The sequence below is a fragment of the Cervus elaphus genome, chromosome 11 (assembly GCF_910594005.1).
Source record: "Cervus elaphus chromosome 11, mCerEla1.1, whole genome shotgun sequence".
NCBI lineage: Eukaryota > Metazoa > Chordata > Mammalia > Artiodactyla > Cervidae > Cervus > Cervus elaphus.
Genome location: NC_057825.1, coordinates 31369048 through 31391800, shown reverse-complemented (window position 1 = coordinate 31391800; position 22753 = coordinate 31369048). Strand labels below are relative to the sequence as shown.

At 35.4% G+C, this 22753-nt stretch overlaps 1 protein-coding gene across 10 annotated transcripts in view; it reads right to left on the bottom strand.

The window, feature by feature from the left end:
* The window catches only part of NCOA1 (nuclear receptor coactivator 1), a 204812-nt gene that overhangs the window by 153658 nt on the left and 28401 nt on the right, over nucleotides 1–22753 (bottom strand). For 8 of the 10 annotated variants that reach the window (XM_043917315.1, XM_043917317.1, XM_043917311.1 and 5 more), the window contains exon 2: nucleotides 2311–2455. The gene's annotated coding sequence lies outside the window, so the exon portion shown is untranslated. The remainder of the gene's footprint in view (nucleotides 1–2310; nucleotides 2456–22753) is intronic. The other 2 variants (XM_043917314.1, XM_043917312.1) reach the window with 1 other exon arrangement.

Here is a 22753-nt window from a genome sequence, read left to right as displayed (position 1 = left end):
AGGTTGGGAGGATCCCCTGCAGGAGGAAATGGCAACCCACTCCACGACTCTTGCCTGGAGAATCCCATGGACACAGGAACCTGGAGGACTACGGCCTACAGGGTTGCAAAGAGTTGGAGACAGTTGAAGCAACTTAGCGCACATGCGCGCGCACGCACACACACACACACACACACACACACACACACGTGTGCATGCATAATCCAAGACATAACCTTACAAATGTTCTAGGGCCTTAAATCATGCACTGACTTTATTTTGTACAATAAAAATACAAAAAAGAAAAAAAGGAAAAAAAAAACTCCCACAATCTCAAAATCTTAAAAACCTCTCAAAAATTTTTTGAAAAATCTTTAAAAAATATTTTCAAAACGTATTATATAAAACTTCTGAGTGCAAGTTTGTGAAATTTCTACATCATTTTTGAAAGGGGAAATGACAAGTATCAACAGGAGTATCACTCTTTGTAAGCCTGCAAATAAGTGGGGCAACGTAAGAAACTAATGAATTAGAAATCCCTAATTTAAGGATTTAAGCAACTTAATTTGGTTATACGGCACTTTCACAAGTAGCACCATAAACAGCCAACAACCACAACCAGTCAGTCACAAAATTCAATTGATGAGAATTTCCAACTTTCTGATCTTTTTGTTGACATCTGAATATGGAACTTAACTATACTACTCAGAAAAGAATACCAAACTAGGATTTTATGTGCTCATTTCATAATTGCTTTTAAATGGTTTTTAGATGACAGTGTTTAGCCTCCCTAGCCCCAGAGTAAATATTCTGAATGAAAGAGGTCTTCAACTTCACTCATAATGAAGTTATAGAATAACCTATATCCTTCCACACATTTAGAATTACTCTCTACAAAGCTTAACAATTCAACTAATGCTGTTAAATGAAAGCAAGAAGGAAAGGTATCTTTAAAAAATAAATCAGGGCTTTCCCTGGCAATCCAGTGGTTAAGACTTGACTTTCTAATGCAGGGGGTATGGGTTCAATCCCTGGTCAGGGAGCTAAGATCCACATGCCTCCTGGCCAAAAACCCAGAACACAAACATAACCAATACTGTAACAAATTCAAAATGGCCACATCAAAAAAAAAAAATCTTAAAAAACAATAAGGGAAATGGTTATGGTAATAAGTTAAATTACATATTTAATCATCATTGCCATTTGATTCAAAGTGACACCAAAAAGTTTTCTAAAAGTTCAATGCATCTGCTAGCTGCCAGAGAACTTTTAAAACTTCTAATCAAAACAACCTCTTTTTCATCTGCTATTTGATTCAAGGTAATTTTTCTTTGATAAGAATTGCTCAATTACACCACCCCCTTTTAGAAAGTAATCCATCTATTTTAACTGAAGCAGTCTTAGGTGTTCTATTATGGATTCTTATATTTTAGAATTTACTGCTTTACAAGTTCTTCTTTGGAAACAGAACAAAATGAAATTTAAAATCCAAGTAATAAGTGATACATTTTTCTTAGATTTTTCATCTACTCTATATCCTAGTAAATACAGAGAAGCAACCAACTCTGTCACTGAAAATAATTATCTTTCCATAATTTCTGCCTATTTGGAAACATACAATTAAAAAAAATATTTTATTTTAAATAAATACCAAACTAACTGTATTCTCTTTGGATTTTATACGTATTTTAGAAAAATAGAGAGCGCTGTGTTTTCTGTTGATACTATGTTTCCTTTGATTGTTTTCAATTGTCTTATGTAGTCTTTAAAGTGGACAGCCACCCCCTGATTTGGAAGTACCATTTGACTCTTTAATTACATATCTGGCTTTTCTGATCCAAGTGAAACTAACCCATCAGATCCCAAAGGTCCTAAAGGGAGTCTATGGGGAGTATAAGTGACACTTCTTGGTGAATAGAAAATCCTTCACAGTAAGCTTAGGAGAATAGGAAAGAGAGGTTTTTGAATCAAACCAAAGGACAAGGTCTCTGGTATCATGGAAGCACATGATGAATTCAACTGTTTATCTCAGAGCGTCATGACATAAATAAAATAATAATTAAACTTTCGGCATTTATTTTATTCCAGTTCTTCTATACTGAGTCATAACCTGCACTCAGTATATTTCTAATAATTGACATGCTTTTCTAATTATAAGGATTATCTCCTTTTAAAATCTGAATCTTGTCTCAGATTATGGGGAGGGGAGTGGATGCGTCCCTAAAAGCTAGCCATTCTAACATAGAAATTTTTAAACTTATAAAATCTATATAGATAGAAATCAACATTATACACTGACTGTCAAGGAGTCAAATTAAAGTAAAGCTGTACCTTGAATACCTTAGAGTAAGTAGAAGTTATAAATGTCGGTGTCTTCATTTGGAAGCAAAAATTCTTATTGCCTGATCTTGTCTGATGGTCCGTGATTTTTATCATCAGAGTCGGTTCCAGTCACATCCCATTAGTATGGATGGATCTAAAGTAGAAAAGACATTAGATTTTAGATACTGTGACACATCATTGTTTCCCTGTAAGAATACAAAGATTCTCACACAAATGCTTTAGTTTTTCAAGAAATTCTAATTCCCATTCTTGTCCCTACCACAGATTTGAAAAACTGAAAATAAAGAATAAAGATTAAATAAATAAACAGATAAAGTTATCAGTGGTAATTAGTTACTGGCTTTAAAAAGGTTCAGATACCCAAAGGAGGTATGCCGCAAATTAGGCTTCATATGGGTAATTTAAGGAGGTAAGGGTAACTCTGACTCACTCATCAGAGTTGCTGAAGTCACCCCAGCAGCAATGGCTTCAGGACCCAGTTTCAGGTAAAATGAAACAGTAGGAAGAAACAGGATTTCCAGCAGAAGATACCTCTATGACAAAGAAGCGTCTGATATGGCTATCATTCATTCCTAGATCACTGGCAGTGGGAACGTGACAAATGGTCCCCCTTACTAAATTAATGGTAGTACTCTTTATCTTCCCATTCTACCTCAAAGTTAACTCCAAACAGTGGGACTCTGCAGACATCAGAGAATACTTGAGAAATGTGAGCCCTACTGGCTTTCATTATTTAAAGCCTAACTGCTTTAAGTTTTACCACCCAGGGTTAAGCTTTTCACTAATACTCCCTTTAGACCACAAAGACACGGTGGATCAGGATCCAGCGATGATCTTTATACCACAGATCAACTCAGGAATCTCGCTAGTTACTTCTACCTGTGGCTCCCATCCCTGTCACTCTTGGGCTTTATTCAAAACATAAACTATTGTGACTGACTACCGTCTCTCCTGTTTTCATGTCCACAGTGTTCTCTTTGCTCTCTCACCCACTGCATGTGTTCCCCAAATGCTGTCCTTCCTTCCAACCTTTTCCACAGGGACCTCTGGAAACCCCTTTTACATAGTAAAACAAATGACCTCTGTATCTTCAGCCTTATCACTGAACTTAGTTTCAACCACTGGGCTAAATCCTCCTCTTGAAACAAACCCTCGGGAGTGAAGACTAATAAGGTCATAGGAATCATCTCTGTCCACAGTGACATTTCCAGACCCTAACTCATAAGCAACCCCAACCCTTCCCTCAGAGTCATACCATCTGGCTGTCCTACTCTCGTCTTGTCTTTGTCACTGAATATTCCACTCTTTCATTCCTAACCAGGGTCCAGACTCAATCCCTCAGACACTCTACCTACACTCATCTCTCCAGTTGTGTGTTGTCACCAATCTCAAAATCTGGGTTGTCACCACCCAGGCTATCAGTCCACCAAGTATGTTAGTTTCTTTCTTCCACTTCACCACTCTCAAATTCCTAATCCTGGGTCAATTTAACCACCTGCTAATGAAAAAACACACAAGCATGTGGACTAATCCTGCTATAACATTAAGGTCTTCAAAGTTAGTCAGACACTGAATGCCATCCATGTCATTAATCAGATCCTTCTTCCACAACCACACTGCCTCTGTTGGCAAATGTGCAGCTCTCACTCTCCCAGTCCCACAGGGGGTAGAATGGGAAAGGGGTTTCATGTCTTCTTCAGCCATGTGTGTAGGTTATTTATATTGTGAAAACACCATTACTTTCATCTACTCTTAACATTTTTCTCAGTCTACCGCTGGCTTTTAATACAAAAGTTTCTATTTTCATGTGGCCAGATTTACCCATGAGTACATTTTTCATTTCTCTTATTTCTTTGCTTAGAAATTTCTTCCCATTCAACAATAACAGATAGATACTCTGATTTTCACTTTTCTGTGGGCTGTTTTTGAATACTTCATTGCAAATGATGAATGGAAAGAGATTTAATTCTAAACTGACCTGTATTTCAAATTGCCAGTTTTCCTAACAACTTTAAGTAATTAAGTAAACTTCTTTTTGATTTATAAATTTCTTCTTATAAATTTCATTTGTCTACAACAAAGTTGATTTCCAGGCTATCATCCATTTCTGTAATGTAATTATTGTTTCTTTTTATGCTTTAATTTGTGATAAGAATATTCTTTGGTATTCTCATGTTCTATTCTTGACAACAGTTAGATACATTTTACCAGTTTCCAAGGAGATGCCGAGTAGCTTCATGAGTAAGAAATGGTTTGCCAGTCCACTCTGAGTGGTGTATTTCTGTTACAGTTGCTATCTGTACACAGTGCTCCTTTGTACTTTGAAGGATCATCCTTTTGGGTTTAGACCCAAAACCTCCCTAATCATGTTAGAAAACCAGCCTTTTTATGTATTTATCTATCTAGAGCCAGATTCATAAAACCATGATCTCTGCAATTCTCCATGCTTTGTATTTACCTTTTCATTTCTAAAATCTACTTTATGTAAAAACAGAAGTATCTCACACACAATTTGTATTTCACAGGCAAACATTTTTTTTATCAGTTCCAATGGATTTTTCAAATCTTTCTGTTATCTTTTAAGGTTCACATAGTTATGTTTACTAATTTTAATTTTTCTGAATATATACCACATTCACATGAATCAAAAAATTAAAATGATGTAAAAAGAAACATATTTGAGAAGTCTCATTTCTCTATCATCCACATGTGGTTTCATGCTGTCCTTGCTTACTATACATCACCACTTTTATTAAAGTGCTATACAAATAAATGTATATTTATTATACATTCTTATATGTATATGCTTCCAGTGATTCTTTACGCAAATACACTTAACTGCAAATATAGTCTTATTATTCCTGCCTTCTTACATAAAATATTTAATTTTGCACATTATCTTTTTTCGATCATTATATCCTGCAGATTTTCCATGTTAGGATATGCTTCCATGATATTTCATTGTGTGAACATACACTAGCTTGCATAACTAAGCTCACAGTTATAAGAAATTAGATTCTACAAATTTAAGTCTTATTTCTGAAAATAACTTAGTTCAAGAGCAACAACTGAACAAACCAAACAGCACAAGAAACTATGTGATGTGATTTCACAAAATTTTATTCCATTAATAAATATAAGTTCTCTTGTATATTTATCTTTTAATCTCAAGTTTACTTTATGATCCTATCTAAAATCTATCAACCATAATAGTCATAAACTTTGAAAGCAGAAGGACAGTTCTCAGGTTGAAAGGCCTCAAATTCTGAAAGCTGCCTAACCTCAAAGAGGGTTTCAATGGGTCTACAAAAATGAAATACAGTTACACAAGAATCAAAACAGCTGTAGGAGCAAAAAAATGTTCCATTCTACTCAGTAAGATCAGGGAAAGACTCACGGAAGAAATAGCCCCTTGGGTTCAATCCGAAATGACCAAGTGCTCAAGAGACAAAGAGAAAACAAGGAAGACCAGAATAAGCAGCAGTTTGAAAGAGCAAACTCTGTCAAGACCTCTAAGCAGTTCTACTTCCACTTAGAATGCAGAAAGCCGCAAAAGAGTGTTTTCCCACCCTAGTGAGAAAAAGCCAGATACATAAAATCAAAACTGTTCTTGAATCTAATAAAGAATTGAAGTCAGAAGGCAACCAAGTAATTCAATTCCAAAAAGGGAAAGTTCCTCCAGGGAGAGACTGTACAAACTGTTTTACCTTTGGCAGGTTCCCAGAAAAAGAAGTGGCCCTCAATCAAGTATACAGGGGAAAAAAATCAGTTAAGTCTTAACAAATTCTAAGTGACCAAATATGAACTACTATATCAATTAGGAATGGTTGGAAACCCCAAACACAAGGGGAGTTTACACTCAGTTGCAAGTTCTTCTACATGCCTCAACTAGACTCTCACAAGAAAGATCAGAGGTAGGACAGGAAATCAGAGAAAGCCCCTCATCACTGAAGCGAGTGTGTATGAGGTGACAAGAACAGGTCTGAAGCCTTGCCTGATTCCCCAACCTATCCCCAACACAGACCAAAAGCCTAGAGCCACTGGGGGAATGACAGAAAATTCTCTCACACCAGGATCCAGGCAATAATCTACTGCTTCAGTGAACAAAAGCAAATGCCTCATCCAGACAGGGAGAAAACACTCTTAAGCTCTCAGACACAGGCAAAGATACACTGGTGCTATGAGAATATAGAGGCAAAAAAACAACCCTCTGCCATTATGGGGGAAGAGGGAAGGAAAAGTCCTGGGTCAGGATCCTGCACTAATAACAAAAGAAATGTACTACTACAAGGGAGGAAAAGGATATTCCTGCCCAAGACCAATCACAAATGTATGACGGTGTTTGACCATCACAGGGAAGAGAAAGCAGGAAAGCTAAGAAAGTTCTACCACTGATTCCTGTAGGGTCTAATCAGGATTGAGTTTGGACCAGAACAAAAGAGAACCCTGCCCTGTCCCACAAGCACAGCTCTGGGTAACAAGCAACAATAATCACCGGCAGAAAGACAGTAACATGAAACCTCTCTGCAAACAGATGTGCAAAGAGTGAAAGATGGGGGTAATATAGCATCACAGAAAAATTCTGTAGTACCACACACCACACTCAAAACACAAGGCAACACCAGCCAGTCACTTGTGAACTTTGAAGCCTACTGAAGGTAAAATGGCCACAAATTCCAAACCCAGCTCATTTCAGGATTAGGTTGACTCAATCTCTGACACAAACAACCTGACAGGAGAGAATCACTTCAATCTCTCCTATTCGTCTATACATGATGATGAGCATTAAATCACAAATTATGAAGTATCCACAAAAGCAAGAAAAAACAACTCTTTGTTAAGAGATAAAGAAATCAGCAGAATCTGGACTGATTCATTCATTTAAATTATCAACCATTCTAAAATAAGTATGCTAAATGATCTAGTAGAAAAGATGGAGAGCATACATAAAAAGATGGAAAATTTCAACAGTGAGATGAAAACTTTAAAAAAGTAAAATAGAAAAGCTAGAAACAAAAAAAAAATTATTTTACATTAGAGAAGAAAAATTTCTTTGGCAGCCTCAAGAACAGCCTGGACACAGATGAGGAAAGAATCAGTGAACTTAAAGACAATAGAAATAATACAAAGTGAAACTACAGTTAGAAAAACTAAAGGAAAAAACACAGCTCAGGGCATCCAAGAGGTGTAGTACTATATCAAAACAAATTACATCCATTTAATTGGAGCCCCAAGAGAAAAAACCAAAAATAATGAGGTACAAGAAATACATGAATATGATAATGGCCAAGAATTTTCCCAGAAAAATCCAAGACAACAAACCAGAGAGCAAAAAATCCCAGAGAACCCCAATCAAGATAAATACCAAAGCACACACACACAAACAAACATACATGGGTATATCATAGTCAAACTGTAGAAAAATAAAAATAAAAATCTCAAAGAGAAAAAAAACAAACACTACATACAAACAACAAAGATTAAAATTTTCTTCAGAAAATTATACAAGTCAAAAGACAATACTGAATATAATACCTTTTAGGTACTGAAAGAAAACAAAAAGAGCTGAACACAGATTTCTATAATCAGCAAAAAAAATTTTTTTTAATTGAAGGAAGACATAAAGAATTTTTTACAAATAAAATGAGAGAATTCACTGCCTAAAGACATCAGAAATGCTAATGGAAGTTGTTTAGGCAGCAGTGAAAATTACCAGGTGAAAATCTGGACCTACAAAAAGGAAATGAAAAGCACTGGAAAGAGAAGGTAAATATAAAAGACTATTTTTTTATATTTTATTCATTTTAGAAGGTTGCACATGAACTAAAGTAAAAAATGATAATGTAGGGTTAATAACATACAAGGAAATAAAATTTATGACAACAGAGTATAAAGATGGTAGATAGAAAGTTGAATCATATTGTGTATAAGGTATTACATGATACATGAAGTAGTATAGTATTAATTAAAGAAAAAATGTGATATTAAAAATGTGGAAAAAAGGATATGATAAGATTTTTAACTTATATATCTTTTTAAAAGATATACCTTTTAAACCTGAGAGTAGTGGTTCTCAACCAGGAGCATTTGGACCCCTCGGAGACATAGAGCAAAGTCTAGAAACATTGCTGGCTGTCAGAACTGGGGCAGGAAGTGGGCGCTACTGTCATCTAGAGCACAGAGACCAGGAATGCTAAAACTCCTGCAGTGCACACAGGATATCCCCGCCATGACCCGCAACAATCACCCAACCAAAAAGACCAACAGCGCCGAAGTTAAGAAACCATGACCTACAGCAACCACTAAAATGTGTGTGTGTGTACCTACAGAATACGCCAAAAGTTAGATAAAGTGAAATTATGAAAAATGATTAATTCAATAGAAGGCAGAAAAAGAGGGAAAAATAAACAAAAAGGATTCAAATAGAAAATAACTAGAAGGATGGAAGGTTTAAATCCAAACTTTCCAAATGACTACATTAAATAGAAATTATCTAAACACCCAATTAAAAGAGATTATCAAATCAAATTTTTAAAACATAATCCAATCATATGCTATCCACAAGATACTTTCTGTACAAAGACATAGGTAAAAGTAAAAGGTTGGAAAGGAAAGAAAAGATAGCATGACTGCATTAATATCTGACAAAGCAGACTTCAGAATAAGGAATATTACCAATGATAAAGAGGAACATTAATGATAAAGGATCAATTCATGATAAAACTCTAAGGAGATGAGACAAATCCATAATTACAGTTGTAGACATTAATACGCCTCTGCTATTAATCAAAACAACAAGAAAACAGGAAGTCACTAAGATATAGAAGACTTGAAAACACTATCAACTGACATGACCTAATCGAACATTTATAGAACATTATACACAACAAGAACAGAAAATGCATTATTTTCAATGCTACATAGAGCATTCACCAAGAAAGACCACATTCTGGGCCATAAAACAAACCTCAAAATATTTAAAAGAATTAAAATAATGCATTTTTTCTGACCAAAACAGTATTAGATTAGAATCAATAACTGAAAAATACACTAAGAATTATTAAAGGTTAGAGATTAAACAATATATTTCTAAAGAACTCAAAGATTAAAAATTAAAGGAAATTAGAAAAAAATTTTAGTTGAACTAAAAGTAAAACAGAACATACCAAAATTTGTGGAATACCACTAAAGCAGTTCTTAGAAAAACTTATAGCATAAAACATAAACTGCTTATAATAGAAAACATAAGTTTTGCCTCAATAATCTAAGCCTCCACCTTAATAGAAAATTAAACACAAAGGAATTAGAAGGAAGAAATGAAACTGAAAACACAACACAGAAAATTTATGAAACTGAAATCTAGTTCTTTGAAAATTTCAATAACACTGAATAAACTTCCGGCCAGAAAAAGAGAGAAGCCACAAATTAACTATATCAACAATAAAAAGAGGACAGCACTAGAAACTGTACAGACATTAAAAGAATAACAAGAGACTATTACAAACAACTTTATGGCAATAAAATTCTGTAATTTTGTTAAAATGTACCAATTCCTTGAAAGTTTGGAAGACAAACTACCAAGTTTACTCAACAAATTAAATAACATAACTCTTAGTAAGTATTAAGAAAATTTTAGTTCATAATTTAAAATCTTCCCATGAAGAGAGGTCCATGACAAATGGCTTCCTTGGTCAATTCTACTAACATCTAAGGAAGAAATCATAATAACATTACACAAATTTTCCAGAAGTAAGAGTAAACATTTCCCAATTCATTTTATAAGGATACCATAACTGATACAAAAATCAGACCAAAAAAAAAAAAAAAGGTTTAAGAAATACAAATTATAGACCAATCTTCTTTCATGAAGTCACAAAATATCTTAACCAAATATTATAAAAATGAATCTAGCAATATACAGAAAGGAATATATGTAATGACCAAATAACATTAATACCAAGAATACAATATTAGTTCAATATAGAAAAAAAAATGAATCAATGTAATCGAACATATCAATATAAGCAATCACCTAAAAAAAAATTCAGGAAAAACCCACAACCATTCATGATTCAAAACTCAGAAAACTAGGAACAGAAGGGAATGTCCTCAGCCTAAGACATGAATTTACAACAAATCTACAGCTAATGTCATACATAATCATAAAAGGCTAAATGCTTCCCCTCTAAGATCAGGAACAAGGCAAGAACATCTACTCTCATAACTCCTATTCAGCACTGTACTGTCAGTACAATAATGTAAGAAAATGAAATAAAAGCACAGAGGTGGGGAAAAAGAAAAAAAAAAAACTATCTTTTTTTTCACAAGTGCTAGAGTCTATACAGAAAATCCCAGTGAATCTATTACCAAAACTAAATTTGCTTTGAATCCGGCAAAACTTCAGGATACAAGGTTAACAAACAAAATTCAACTGTATTTTTATATGGCAGCAATTAATTAGAAATAAATTAACCAAACAGTAGCAATTATACTGGCATCAAAAAAGAAAGATTTAGGATAAATATAACAAAATAAACAGAAGAGTCCTGTGCTCAAAAATACAAAACACGAAGCGAGAAATCAAAGACCTCAATAAATAGAGGTATACTGTTTTCAAAAATCAGATTAATCAACATTAAGGTATCAATTCTCCTCCAACTAGTATACAGATTTAACAAAAATCCCAATTAAAACCCCACCTAGCTTTTTTGGTAAAAACTGGCTAGCTGATTCTAAAATTTATATGGAAATGCACAGAACATTATTGGAAATTTTATACAAACTAATTTCAGTACTTTATTTTTCTTGTTTAAATAAGGTCTTTTTATTCTCAACCTGCATTGGGGGGAGGAGAGGGGAGGGAGGGGCACCACTCTGCATCCTATAAGTACTTGGTTTCCAGACCAGGGATGGAACCCATGCCCCCTGCAGTGGGAATACAGTCTTAACCACTGGACTGCCAGGGAAGTCCTTCAATACTTTATATAAAGCTATAGTCATCAGGATATTGTAATTCTGACATAAGGATAAACACACAGATCAGTGGAATAAAGATGATGTCCAGAAACAGATCTACATATTAACAGTCAATTGATCTGATCTTCAACAAAAGTACCAGGGTAATTCAATGGAAGAAGAATTGTCTATGTAACAACTAATGCTAGAACAAATGACAATCCATATGGGGAAGGAAAAAAAAAGAACCTCAACCCATACCTCATATCTTCTATAAAAATTAATAGACTTAAATATTTAAAATATAAAACTATAAAATTTCTAAAGGAAAACATAGGAGAAAATGTGGGGGACACTAGGTTAACCCAGAGAACCTAGTGAGAAACCCTGAGAAATCGGTATGCAGGTCAAGAAGCAACAGTTAGAAATGGACATGGAACAACAGACTGGTTCCAAAATGGGAAAGGAGTACATCAAGGCTGTATAGTGTCACCCTGTTTCTTTAATTTATATGTAGAGTACATCATTCGAAATGCCAGGCTGGATGAAGTTCAAACCGGACTCAAGATTGCCAGGAGAAATATCAACAACCTCACATACACAGATGACACCACCCTTATGGCAGAAAGCAAAGCGGAACTAAAGAGTCTCTTGATGAAAGTGGAGAGTAAAAAGGCTGGCTTAAAACTCAACATTCAGAAAACGAAGATCATGACATTCGGTTCCACCACTTCACAGCAAATAGATGGGGAAACAATGGAAACAGTGATAGACTTTATTTTCTTGGGCTCCAAAATCACTGCAGATAGTGACTGCAGCCATAAAATTAAAAGACGCTTGCTCCTTGGAAGAAAAGCTATGACCAATCTAGACAGCATACTAAAAAACAGAGACATTACTTTGCCAACAAAGGTCCGTCTAGTCAAAGCTATGGTGTTTCCAGTAGTCATGTATGGATGTGAGAGTTGGACTATAAAGAAAGCTGAGCACTGAAAAATTGATGCTTTTGAACTGTGGTGTTGGAGAAGACTCTTGAGAGTCCCTTGGACTGCAAGAAGATCAAACCAGTCAATCCTAAAGGAAATCAGTCCTGAATATTCACTAGAAGGACTGATGTTGAAGCTGAAACTCCAATATTTTGGCCACCTAATGCGAAGAACTGACCCACTAGAAAAGACCTTGATGCTGGGCAAGATTGAAGGCAGGAGGAGAAGGGAACGACAGAGGATGAGACAGTTGGATGGATGGTTGGATGCCATCACCAACTCGATGAGTTTGAGCAAGTTCTGGGAGATGGTGATGGACAGGGAGGCCTGGCATGCTACAGTCCATGGGATTGCAAAGAGTTGGACACAACTGAGTGACTGAACTGAGCTGAGATTAACCCAGAGGCTGGCAAACTTTTCCTGTAAAGGGTCAGACATTAAATATTTTAGGCTTTGTGGGCTTAACTCTGTCCTGCAGCAAGAAAGGAGCTATAGAGAACATGGAAATAAACAGGCATAGCTACACTCCAATAAAACTTTAATCATAAAAACAAGCAGCAGACTGAACTAGGTGTAGTTTGCCAACCCATGAGTTAGGCAGAATTTTTTGATATGATACAAAAAGCAGGGACCATAAAAGAAGAAACATGAGATATTGCACTAAATTCTGCTCTTCCATAGACAGTGTTACGAAAATGTAAAGACAACACAAACTTGGAGAAAATATCCACAAGACGATTATCTCGTAAAGAACTTGTTTCTGGAATATAAAGAACTCTTAGACACAATAAAACAATAAACAGTTCAGTAAAAACAATGGCAAAGTATTTGGACAATGCAAAAATGACAACTTTAACAAGCAGCCTGCTGACATGGTACATGTGTTTATTAACCTTTCCCACCGGCCTTCAGGCTCCTATCTGAATGGCACACCCAACATTCTGCAAGAAGATAATCAACAATGAAATAAAGCTATCAGAGGATTATTTAAGCTGATTTTTAGAGTAGTGTATTAACTGTTATAAAAAGTAAACTGTACTAACAGGTTATGATGAACAGAAAGTCTCCCTTAGTCATTCAGCTCCTTTCCCTTGCTTACTGTGTATTCACTGGTGTTCTATATATTAAAAAGCATTTATAAGTATTTTTAATGAAAATGATGGCATATTATACAGCTTCTCATCGTGATTTTTTTTAACTTAATGCATCTTAGAACTTACTTCATATCATTCCTTAAAGAATTCTCTCATGCTCTTTTTTTTCTTAGCAACTTCATTATATTATATGTGAATACATCATAATTGTCTAACCAGTTTCTCATGGACAAACTCATATTATTTCCAATATTTTTCCATTATTCACAATGCTCTAAAGAATGTCTGTGTACTCATGAACTGGAATTACTTTCTGAGTCAAAGAGAATCTGAATTTAAATTATGATACTTATGGATACCCTTCACTAGAATTTTGTTTCACAAAGTTTATCAAGGCTTAAAAAATATATATATGGATATGTGTCAGTAAACCTTCCAGGTCAGAGAAACTAAGATTTTCAATTCTAAGTAATCCAAGATACTTGCTAAGTCAAGATAAATTCAGAGTGAGTGATAACAAGAGTGAGACTTAGCATGGCCCCTCACTACCCCAAGTTTTTTCTACTTAATTAAGGTAATACTTTTTATTTAATATGTATAATCTAATCTCTAAGAGGACTTGAACTGGTTACAAGTTAAAATACAATGTAGAGAGGATTAATCACAATAAAACTTTGTAAATAAAGTTAAAAATTAAGATACTGTGGTAGTTGGTTGATATGGCCACAAACTATCCTCCAAAGAGGGCAGCCATCAAGTCCTTACCAGTCTGTGTGCATGTCATTCCACCCATGATGGTATGATGCTTATATCCCAGTTCCTTGAATCTTGGCTGGCCTACTGACTTGCTTTGACCAACAGTGACCAAAAGTGACATCCTGAAGCTTCAAAGATCTGCAGGATTGACAATTTGCCCTTTCTCTTTCTTGGAAGCTAGAAGCCCTAAGAAATCAGAACACCCTGAAACTATTATGCTGTGAAGAGGTCCTGTGGAGGCACACCAAAGTGCCAGACCTGTATGGAAGTCTCCTTAGACTATTCAGTCCAGCCCAAGCTACCAGCTAAGTGAATGAAGCCAGCTGATGCCACACAGAAAAGAAGAATCCCCTAGCCAAGCCGTAACCAAATTCCTGGCCCACAGAACTGTAAAAAATAATAAATCAATGTGGTTTTAAGTCACTAAGTTTGGGAGTGATTTGTTAAACGACAACAGACAACTGAAACAGACGCTATCAAGCTCATAATATCAGCAAGACAGTGATGTTATGTGTCACTATTGGGTCCTGAGTGTCAAAATTGGGTCCATGGTCCCAGGGTTTTAAGTTCTCAGTTTTGATAAGAAGGAAATATGTAAATTTTGTATCTGAACAGTATGTACTTGTAAATAGAACAATGCACCTAGTAGACTATAGTTTCAAACATAATTTTAGAAAATGCACATCATTCAAAATGATATATCTATAGACAGATGGCACATCATTAAATCAGAATATGGTATAGGCATTTTCATATTAGGGGAGACTGAGGAGACATGATCTTACTATTTTTATTCTCTGAAGACCTGATACAAGAAATCAGATGACTACATAATTAAAATATTCATTAAACTATCCTCTCATATCTGATACTTTCAGTGAGCTTTGGATAGACACTAAATAACTGTCAGTCTGTGATTAAATCTTCTAATCAGAACATATAGAACATTCTATAAGACTGCTTAAGATTAGAGTCATACACATTTAATAGCCCCAAAATCTACGATTCCCCTACAACAGCTCCCACTTAAGACTACCAATATTCTTTAATGTTATATCCTATGAAAATACCTTAGTCTTTAACTTATTTAACCTTAAACAGCTATCAGGGAAGCCCTAAACAGCATCTACCAATACATAAATAACCATTCCCTTCAGTTACTATGTGAAGCACATACTCAAAGGTTAGGGAGTTATATTCTACCTCCTTGAAGGAAAGAAATGTATGCATAAACTATCTGGAGTTCTTCTGTATGAGATAAATAATTGGGGGGTGGGAATACCTTTTTATTCAATCATTTAATCAGTATGGATGGAGGGATATTCACTTTATACTTCGGATTATAAACTGATCCAGTTTTGGTGTCTGGATGCTCTTTCAGGTTGTTTCCTATATTTTTTTGCCAAGCCCCATCCTTTGGCTTTTGAGTATGTTTACTTACTTTCTGGCTCTACAAAACGTTCCAGGTTCATCTTCCATATTCCCTACTCCAGTCCTAGAATCAGCCATTTTCTAAGAAGTTTTGTTCTTGTTATTGGAGAGAAATCAAGATCTGAGTGTTAGGTTTAGCCAGTGCTAATGGGGTGTCACTGCTTCTAGGCTCTTTTATCAAAAGAAGATAGAAATAAATGTCTATCTAGGAAATAAATGTCTGTATTTTTGGCCACATATATTTACATATCTATAATTATTTCTGTATCCATATCTACATTAACTTAAACATGAGTTCATCCTGACTTCTCTAAGCCTAATCTAGTACCACATGGTTTGTTCTAGCCTTCCCCTTGCCATGGTTATCTGTAACCTCACTCACCAAAGAAAGAAACCTGGTTCCCACAATTCACCATCCATTTACTTATTTAATATGAGTGTACATGTATAATAGTTTCAGATTTGTTAACCTGCACTCCTGAATTTTTTAAAATCATTATATAAGTCTTTGGTGTATCACCTGAATTTTTGTCCTCCTTTTTTAGCCATTCCTTCCAAAAGTCTTATTAGAAGAATCCTCATTTTAGAGGTGTGTGTTCAAAGATCTTTCATCTAAATCTCTTTCTGTACCTTCTACCAGGGTGATCTTTCGTGTCCATGCAGTCTTGCACTGTAACACTCAGGAAGCTGTAAGAGCATTTTTTATTATGAGGCTTTAACACTGCTAAGATGAGGCTATAAAGAAATCTGATATATAAGAAATGCCCACAAGACGTTGGTTGCATAGCAATCAATCCCTTTTAAAAGATATCCTCTATTTAAAACATTCTTTTTTTTTTTTTCCTTTCTACTTCAAGACATTTCTCAGTCCCTCCTTTTTCCTACCAGTGTTGAAAAGATCTGCAAAGGTCCTGTACATCCAAATCTAAGCACACATGGACTCTGGACTTTGAACATTTCAAAAGAAGTACTGAACAAAGTAAAAGGAAAGTATAAAGTAACCTGAGACAGTGATTGGAATGTGGCTGCAGGTTGTTAGGTTTAATTTGCACAGAGATAATAAACTAGTGGGAAGTAGCTATGTGAAAACAAAAACTAGATTAAGAATAATGAGCCTCAGTAGGGAAAAGAAATCACTAAATCACCTGAAAAACAAAATGGACAAAAGCCAAAAATCTGAAACACAGACACCGAACCATATTACTACTGAAGTTTAAAAAACAGGTTTTTCTGCTCATCAGATGAGTCCTTAATTCCCAAAATAAATAACTCTTATAAGCCAGAAATTTCAGTGTTAGTCACAATAAAGATTCTCACGACAATGTCATTACATAAATAGTAAGGTGAATGCAATTATTAAAACAATTATCCTTCTCTAGCTCTTAATGGTGAGCACATTGATCATTTTTGTTTAAATCAAAACTGTATTCAGTTTAAATCAAAACTTCTTCAGATAGTTCTTCTGACCACTAGAAGGCTCGCAAGTGTGGCACCAGAAAAATAAACTACTGTTAATTCTAAAACTGAAAATCTTTGGTTGCAACTCTAATGAACTTTGCAATCTTTAGTGAGAACTATTAAATAAACTATCGAATAAAATTCTATTTCTAAGAAATAGTAGAGAAATTCTTAGTTTGTGTTGAATTACACTAAGGACTAGAAAAAGAAAATCTGAGAAATCTAAAACCAATTTTAAAAATATATAATATGCTATTTTACCACTAGCTAAAATATCTAAATAGGAAAAGGAGTACATCAAGGCTGTATATTGTCACCTTGCTTATTTAACTTATATGCAGAGTACATCATGAGAAACTGGGCTGGAAGAAGCACAAGCTGGAATCAAGATTGCCGGGAGATCAATAACCTCAGATATGCAGATGACACCACCCTTATGGCAGAGAGTGAAGAGGAACTAAAAAGCCTCTTGATGAAAGTGAAAGAGGAGAGTGAAAAAGTTGGCTTAAACATTCAGAAAACTTAGCTTAACATTCAGAAAACTAAGATCATGGCATATGGTCCCGTCACCTCATGGGAAATAGATGGGGAGACAGTGGAAACAGTGTCTGACTTTATTTTTTGGGGCTCCAAAATCACTGCAGATGATGACTGCAGCCATGAAATTAAAAGACACTTACTCCTTGGAAGGAAAGTTATGACCAACCTAGAGAGCATATTAAATAAGGCAGAGACATTACTTGGCCAACAAAGGTCCATCTGGTCAAGGCTATGGTTTTTCCAGTGGTCATGTATGGATGTGCGAGTTGGATTGTGAAGAAAGCAGAGCGCCGAAGAATTGATGCTTTTGAACTGTGATGTTGGAGAAGACTCTTGAGAGTCCCTTGGACTGCAAGGAGATCCAACCAGTCCATCCTAAAGGAGATCAGTCCTGGGTGTTCATTGGAAGGACTGATGCTGAAGCTGAAACTCCAATACTTTGGCCACCTGATGCGAAGAATTGACTCATTGGAAAAGACCCTGATGCTGGGAGGGATAGGGGGCAGGAGGAGAAGGGGACAACGGAGGATGAGATGGCTGGATGGCATCACTGACTCGATGGGCATGAGTGTGAGTAAACTCCGGGAGTTTGTGATGGACAGGGAGGCCTGGCGTGCTGCGATTCATGGGGTCACAAAGAGTCAGACACGACGGAGCGACTGAACTGACTGACTGACTGAAGTGAAAATATCTAAGAGTTTGTTATATCATTATCCTAAATATGACTGATTTTTTTTTTCAAAAAATTAGCAAATAATTTTCATAGCATAACAATAAAAAATTAGGTAGGTAAATTAGAAAATTTAGTATTATGCAATATTCACTGGAAGGACTCATGCTAAAGGTGAAGCTCCAATACTTTGGCCACCTGATGCTAAGAGCTGACTCATTGGAAAAGACTCCGATGCTGGGAAAGACTGAAGGCAAAAGAAGAGGGCCACAGAGGAGGGAGAGAGAGATAGCATCACTGACTCAATGGACATGAATTTGAGCAAACTCCAGGAGAGAGTGGAGGACAGGGAAGCTGGGCGTGCTGCAGTCCATGGTGTCACAAACAGTCGGACACGACTTAGCTACTGAACAACAACAAAAGAGAACATGTATCTGATAATGATCTTGTAAATATCTTTGAAGAGAAAAAAGGATAGAAAGTTAAGTGGTAAATGTACTTCCAGGCAGAAGAGAAGCTAACTATAAAACCTCCACCCCAGAAAATCCCAATTAAGCACCAACAATGAGGGCTTGGCGATAAAGAAAAAAAAAGAAAAAGAAAAAATCCGCATGCCAAAGCAGGAGATGCAGGCTCGATCTCTGGGCAGGGAAGATCCCCTAGAGAAGGAAATGGAAACCCACTCCAGTATTCTTGTGTGGAAAATCCCATGGACAGAGGAGCCTGCTGGGCTACAAATCTTGGGGCCGCCAAAGAGTTGACACAACTTAGCAACTAAACAACAACAACATCCACCAATGAACAGGGCTGTGGTGGCCTGTCTCAGTGCTCAGCTTCCAGCTGCCCTGTTAAATTTTTTTTTCAATGTCTTACTCCAATAATTCAAAAACTTTTTCATCGTATCTGTTGATAACACAAAGCTGAATATGCTACAGAATGCAATAAATGAAGATTAAAAGTGGTAAATGGTCTAAAGGGTAGAACACTGGGTTAAAAACAAACTAGATAAAAATTTAGGGTGATAAGCACATGAGAGGTTGCTGTATAGTATTCTTTACCAGGTATGTACTTTTAATATAAATTATTTTGCATCTATTAAATGTTTATTTAAAATTTAAGAGTAAATAAAGCACTAGGATAAAGCATATTAAAGTCCCTTCCCTGGATTATTTCATGTAATCCTCACAACAATCCTACTAATGAGGTATTAGTATTCTCATTACATTTTTTTTTTTAAGTCAAATTAATCCAAGGACCCTTTACTAATAAATGGCAAAACCCAATCTTCTTGCCCCTAGAGTTCATGGCTTGATTTGCTATACCAATCTCTTCCTTATTTCTCAGTTAAAATGAAGATAGGAAGACTCTGCGTAATAGCCAATTATAAAAATAAATAAATATACAAGCAAACAAATCTACAGGCTTACATGACCAAAGTTGTTAATGGGAACAAAAAGAGGGATATACCATCATTTAAAAAAAAACTAATTGAAAACTTGAACTATCTTAATCACACTGCTAAAATAGACCCATTCTAATCTGAGTTGTTCAGAATCACACTTAAGCCATCATATGAGGTTTTAAATACTACGATTTGAAAGATTTAAGGTTAGAGAACATCTAAGGTTTCCAAGAGTCTGAATATAATGGCACAGAAGAAACAATTAGGTTACCAAAATTATTCTGGAAAAGAGAAGCATCTGAAAAGACAGACAGCTATCATCAAATAAAGACATCAAAGTAGTCATGAAATATCCGAACCCTTGATGTATCAAAATGGAGAGCGATTTGTTATACACAGCTTCGAAGAGTAGAGCTGGGACTGCTAAGTAGATAATATAAAGAAGTAAACCTCGGATCACTATTACTAAAGATAATCAAGCAGAAGAGAGACAGACTAAAAAACCAAAGATCCCTTACAAACCTCAGATTCTATTTACCTAATCCTTATCCTTCATATGAAGTCTTTGATCTCTACAACAAATTACAGCCTTGATTTTAACTGTATGTTAGTCATTTCACATTTTATATGCATTTTCCCATAAAATAAATGTCACAAATTATGGCCCAACTGACAGGTCCAAAAACTTATTTTACAAAGCTGTACTACAACATTAATTAGAGTGGAGTCACGTTTTGTTTGCTTTTATCTTTCTCAAACTAGTCTCCCAAATATGAAAATTAGACTACACTGAAGAATCAACTTGAGTTCTGAGTAAGTGAGCAGGAGATCATCAGAACGAGGCAGACTTAAAGAAAAAAGTCCTTTTCCCCCTAAAAGGGTCACTCCCTAAACTGCCAACCTTAGCGATTTTTCTAATAAAACAATTTGTCCTCTGTAAATCCCACCATTCTGCACAGCTTTTTCCACTCTCCTCATTCCTAACTCCAGTATGTACAAATTACCCCACGCCACAGCATCCTACTCTAGCCCTACTCTGGCCGCTTCACCTGACCATGTACTGACAATTGACCAACTCTAATGTACAAAATTACGTTTCTCCCTTTTAATCACAACTAGGGATGGAGAGATAATCTGATTAGAACAATTTATAAAAATGATTGTAAACTCTTAACCTATCCAGAAGTATCTAAAAAACAAGTATTTGTCCATCCAAATTAATGCTTAATAGAACTTCAGACAAAATAATAATGAAATTAAAAAATCATTTGACAGTATGGGTGAAGATACTTTCCATCATTAGCCTTGTCTGAAATCCCATAAATGGATTCTGTTCCACAACTTTTCTCCTCTAGCATGGAAACCTTCAAATTATTTAAAAGGCAATGGTTTCCAAGAATTATAGCCCTGGTTAACAGGGAGAAGGGAGACCATTTAACAGTAAGTAGGACTGGAGAAAACAGTACTCAGTACTTGCATAGACAATTAAATGGTAATTGGAGAAAAACCTTAAAAAGAAAATGAAATAATAAGCAGGGAGTTATAAAAATTTTAAGACTGAAGAAAATGTGTCTTACATACTTGTCTCAGGTTTAATGACATCTGCTGTCTCATTATGACCCACCAAATGTCAACAAATATGTTAGAAAGAAAAAAAATCTACTTAACAGCTTTAAAAAAAAATAGATATAAATGTGGTACACTGGGAAGACCCAGAGGAATCGGATGGAGAGGGAGGGGGGGAGGGGGGATCGGGATGGGGAATACGTGTAAATCTATTGCTGATTCATGTCAATGTATGACAAAACCCACTGAAAAAATTAATTAATTTAAAAAAAATAGATATAAATGATGATTAAAAAGAAAGCTAGTCAGATGCAGTAAAAACAACTGGGAGAAGGATAGTAAGAAGATGGAAGGATACAGTCAAAGAAGAGATATTTTGGAATAGATGAATAATCCAAATGCAAATGATCTACCTACAGATCATCATGACTTGACTATATATATATATAGCCAAATGTAAAATATATTATTCTGAATCAACACGTGTAAAATGTTTACAGTGCTGCCTAGTATATGATAAGCTCTCAAAAAGTGTTCATTTCTACAACTATTGTTTATAATACCCACTGTTTGCAGCTTAAAAGAATTCTAAATACTCAATCCTACCCTCTCCTAAGAGTATGAGTACTATGTGTTTTAAGACAATTAATGGTAAATGCATTTATTCCTTTCAGATCTTTAAAAGCAAGAATCTTATTCCAATGATACATTAAATTACAAATTACTGCAGAATATTATTATATTGCTAATGATTAAGGTTTTATTTCACCCTTTTCATCTTTAGCAATCTTAAGCCCTCTTCCAATCTACTTTAATACCTGGGAAAACCATCCCTCATGATTACTGCATCTTATTCAAGTATCCTTCCTCTTCCTGTTTCTATACCATCCCCAAATCAGAACCCAACTTCAAGCTCCCACAGAGTTGTGTACTACATCTTGTATACTCTTCTTGTACCTTCAAAATGCTTCTCATGTGTGCCCTTACCAGGTATCATTATAATAACCGTTGATGGTTATTATAGACTGTGACTATAGTCTGAGAACAATGTCCATGTTTTCTTCATCATTATGAGCCTGGCACAGAATACTTAACACTAAAGGCTGCTAAATGTTTGCTGAATGAATGATTCCATCCTTCAGAAATAAACTAGATGAGAAGAAATAGCTTAATAAATTACAGCACAATTCAGTTACTGAGTTATAAAACAAAAACAAGTCATTATTAAAACTCAGTAATAAATGTTAGAGAGACTATGTATCACAATGATTAAGAACATAAGATTTGAAGTTTCTCAGGCTTGTGTTCATTCATTCAACAAATATTTAAAGAGAGGCAACTTTAAGCCAGTCATCCTTCTATCCTGCCTGCATAGAATTTACATTCCAGTGGGGAGAAGCAAACTATAATCACAATGAAATAGGTAAATAACGCAGTATGTTAGAAGGTAATACATTTGGGAGTGGGGGAAGAGGAGGGGAAGGAGAAATTTGTGATACTAAATAGGATGATACAGGTATACACACACTCCCCACCCCCTGCTTTACTGGAAACAAGATTTGAGCAAGACTTG